We start from the raw sequence: 4861 nt of genomic DNA on the forward strand, positions 1-4861 counted from the left end.
GATCAATACAGTTTCTCCCATCTAGTGTGAATATTCATATGTTTATAGGTAGAACTAGTGGGATTAATTATAGGTGCTACCTGGGACTCCACAAGGGTATGAGGTGTTATATAACATGTAACGTATATGTAGTCTTACCTTACATTTTGAAATGCATTTGGTATTGAATGAGAAAATAAGCACCTACATTTAATGTATTTTTTTACTATGGCCATGCTACCCTGAACAAGCCCGGTCTCGTCTGATCTCGGAAGCTAAGCAGGGTCGGGCCTGGTTAGTACTTGGATGGGAGACCACCTGGAAGGACCAGGTGCTGTAGGTGTAAAAAATAAAAAAATAAGGGATTGTAAGCTGACAAGGACCTTGCAATCTGTGAGGTCAACCAAGGGTTGTCTCGCCTAAAAAAATAAATAAATAAATGATTATTACGATGTACATTTATAGAAGATTCTAACAGTTAAATATACTTTTTGTATTCAAATTATTTACATAATATATGTAACATATATATGCATTATATATATGCATTATATAAAATATATACCAGCATGAATTTGATTTTTATCCCCTCTTTTTTTAAATGTTTAAACTATGAATCAGCACTGTTGTATTAGCTTACTAAGACTGCCATAAACTACATGGCTTAAACAACAGAAATGTTTAGTTCCAAAGGCTCAAGTCTTGAGATGAAGGCGTCCACAGGGCTGTTCCTTCTGAGGCTTCACCGCTTGGTGCATAAATTGTTATCTTCTACGTGTATGTTCATAGCATCCTCCCTCTGTACAAGTTGTGTCTCAGTTTCTTCTTTGTATAAGGGTGTCTTTCATATTGAATTGGGATTCACTCTAATGACCTTATTTAACTTTAACTTTAGCTCTTTAAAGACCCTATCTAAGTCATATTCTGAGGGACTGAGAATTGGGACTTCAACATATAAATTTTGGAGGGACACAATTCAGCCTCTAATAACAGTCTATATGAAAGTCCTTATTATTGGAACTAAAGAACAATTACACAAAGATGGAAAAGAAGAAAATTGGACCTCAGTAGATGTACTTTCTGTTTATCTATACAAATGTTGCATTAACGCTACACCAACCACCATTAATTTTCACCCTCTCTTTTCAGATAGATTCCTTTATCGATGCTGAATAAAGAGGGAAACAAACTCCAAACAGGGAAGAAACAATGCAACAAATTCTTGACTATATAACAATAATCGCAACACAGACATTATGCTTGGAATAACATGGAAACAAAAGCAAAATGGAGACAATTTAGATTTTGAATTGGAAGTCTTTAACAGACGTTTCAAAGATGAGATTTCTCTTGTCATTGTCACTTTGGTTGATGGAGTGATAAGGGTTATACTACCTGAAATCTGAAATGTCTCCGCTTTCACTTTTGAGCCGAGAAATATAGTTTATTTTTTGTAATTATTTTACATTTTTTAGAATCAGTACATTTTGAATTATTATTCGTGGCATTTCTAGGAACATGAAAGTGAATGTTTTGTTTCTGAATATAGTTCCTTTTTAGAATATTTTCAATATAACATCTACTCCTTGGAATTAAATTTTATTTTATTCTCAGATGTTTCTGAACTTGTAGGTTGTTCAACCTGTGATTCATAGTTTGAATAACTCAGGGTTTCAATCTGAACTGTTTAATAGAATTCATAGGCTTTAGTGAGGTCTTTTCTTACTGAGATCTCTTGTTGCAAGGTACACAGTAGGTCAGGATCTTTCAATGCTCAAAAAATTCACTTTGAAAGCACAGAAAAATTTTAACTTGATTTACTGTCAAGTGATTTACTGGATTCTTGTAGTATTCTAAAGTGTCATCATAATTTAGTTGTTTTAGTACAAGATAGCATTTATTTTTTATGGCATTTTACAAAAAAATACATACATACTTTAGAGTAAGGAATAAACAGAGACAGTATGATCAGGGAAAATCAAGCAATGTGTTATACTTTTTTAAATTACAGATTTCAAAATAAAGGGTAATGCATTAGAACTGCAAGTAGCATTTAATTTTAATATTTATGGCAGAGAATAACAACTGTGTGTTCTTTTCATGCCACTAAGAAGAAATTGCAGTGTAAATCACTGTGTCCACAGGGGACATGATTAGGCAAAATCCTGGAGATAGAGGAATATTTTTAAAGTGTCTTACTGTGGATTTCATGTAAAAGTAGCTTTCAATGTTATATTGTCGATTTGTTTTCGACTTGAGGCCAAAATTTCTAGATTTTGTGGCTCATGCACATAGCCATTTGTTTTAACAAAAACTTGTAAAGCAAAAAATTTTTTTAAATGCAAGTTATGATGGCAAGTATAGGGTGGGTTGAGTTTCCTTCTTTCTTACGTAAAAACAGCTTCTTGTCACATACTCCAAATTATCATCCCTTCAAAATTTCCAGCAGTCTCTTAGCCATTTTGAATACAAATTCAATAAAATACATCTCTTTTTGTGTGAGTGTATAGATTAAAAAACAGACACTAAAATTCTAATATATGAAGCAAAAAAAGTAAAAAGAATAAAGATGAAATACAGTTCATTGGGGGGCCAGTTGTAAAAAAGAAACTGCTAGAGAAATGAAAATCAAAAGCAATGTCAATTGTATGGAAGAGAAGATATTGTTAGTATTTTTCTTTATATTTCAGTTTCTGAGGAGAAATAATAGGAAGTAATAGTGAAGACATCAATACTTTTTCCTAACATAAACAGAATTGAAATAAGATGTTTTAGACCATGATCATATATACTTTTTACCATAGGGCACTTATGATATTAAAGATTTGACATGTTTCCCAAACTGTTTCCCAAACTCTGTTGCTTGAATTTGGTCTTACTTCCTGCCCAAACCCATCCCCAGTTTTATTGACATATAACATTGTATAGGTTTAAGGTGTAGAGTGTATTGATTTGATAAACATATCAAAGGATGACCACCTTAGTGTTAGCTAGCACCTACCTACATTGCTTCACCTAATTTCTATTTCTTTTTTGGTAGCGAATACATTGAGATCTACTCTCTTAGCAATTTCGAGTATATGATACAATATTATTAACTCATCACCACGCTGTACATCAGATTCGTCAAAACTTACTCATAACTGGAAGTTCATGTCTCGATAAATTGTAGAATGTTCAGGAAATCTTTATATTCGCATCCCTTTTCCGAAAAATCAATACCAAAGCAAAATCAATAAAATTCATCAATATAAGGTGGAGGTAATTTTCACTTTATATAAATAGAATATTTTTAATAAAAAGCTTTAAATAAAGGATGAACCAATCTGCATAGCAAAGTAGAAATTAAAGTCACTGGGAAAAATGTCTTTTATTTTTGTTATGATTTAAGTGGACACTATCACATTTATTTTACATATTTCCAGAAAAAAAGATGAATTATAAAGTCTTAAGAGCATTTTTTAAATTAAATTTATTAAGGTGACATAGGTTAAGTCTTAGGAATATTGATAAGAGGTTATTAAAAATAACAATCTACATCTCACTCGTGTGTGTCCACAAGAAGAATCAACCATTACAAAAATTGCATGCCCACTGCTCGTAAACCAGGAACAAATCTTACACTTCTATAGTATATAATCAAGAGAAGGAACCAGCAGAGACTGCTAATCTTATCATCTGCCTCATTGTGGAATACACTCATGCACTTCAGATACATTTTCACAGCAGTCTCCCGATTTCCTGGAATTTCTATTACAAAGTTCCACATTGTGCCCTGAAGACTGTCTGTTTTCTTTGCATCCCAGACATGCACAGCCCAGTCTGATGGTTTCACACACCCCACCTCCAAGCATATGTCATAGCTTATAGCCTAGTAACTTTTAAATACTCTGAATTTTTCACTCAAACTGCCAGTCCACGAATAGACATCATCACAGTACGTTACTTACTTTTTCTAAATGTATGTGTGGCCCCAGGATCTATTTTCTTTTATCTTTTTAGTAACAAAAGCTTGATTTTATTTGGAACAACAATGTATACAATTTGAAGACTATTTTCTAAGCTATTTTCAAATAATGGTGCCCGCAACGTGTGTGTACATGAAGGAAATGGCCTCGGATTTTTGGAGAAATCTCTTCAAAGGGGGCTGACACATTTGGGAGATGCACGTCTCTTCCTGGCCCCATTCTCCCTCCTGATGCCAGAAATATGCGCATGGGAGCCACCTGCTGCTGGTTCTGGAGCAAATAATAGATGGCCATGGAGCCACCGGAATGTGGGCTGGCCAAAACAGATAGCTTTTGTGCAGGAAACAGAAGAAATACCCCCGTATGCTAAACCCAGCTGTATTTTACAATTCTCTAATAAGCAACCAGATGCAATTTTTAAGCGATGCAATTGCACAGTATTTTAGTTAGCACCAAGCAGGACAGGTGACAGGAACTCTGTGAATATCTGATTTTATAGAATGTACCTCAGTCAATGCAGGCTACGGTCAGTCGGTTACAATCTCAGATTGTTATGTCTGAAACATCATCTTCTTTGATTATATGGAGGGTATTTCCCATACCTATTTTCTTGTTCATCCAAGTTCATTAAAAAATTTTAGAAATAAAAAAGCCCGATCTTTTATTTTTTTCAGTGGAGGCTACTTTCTAGTTTATCCTTTCTGCTTATGTGTAAAATATCAATAAAGGAATGTCATATTATCATTCTATATGTAATTATTGATTATGCATATTTCAAATATTTACTTAGATCTTCATAAGGTAATAATTTAGAATTGATACTATTTTAGTAGCCAAGTGGAGGAATTAGTTTATTATCAGTAAAAGAAATATTATTATAGATATTTAGTGACGCATACATGTAACACTAGAGA

The 4861-nt window shown here is 33.4% G+C and overlaps 1 pseudogene; it reads left to right on the forward strand.

The window, feature by feature from the left end:
- Window positions 1-203: 203 nt before the first annotated feature.
- Window positions 204-322, forward strand: LOC120586339 (uncharacterized; annotated as a pseudogene).
- The last annotated feature ends 4539 nt before the right edge of the window (window positions 323-4861 follow it).

The sequence above is a fragment of the Pteropus medius genome, unplaced genomic scaffold (genome assembly GCF_902729225.1).
Source record: "Pteropus medius unplaced genomic scaffold, Ma_sr-lr_union100, whole genome shotgun sequence".
NCBI classification, from domain to species: Eukaryota; Metazoa; Chordata; class Mammalia; order Chiroptera; family Pteropodidae; genus Pteropus; species Pteropus medius.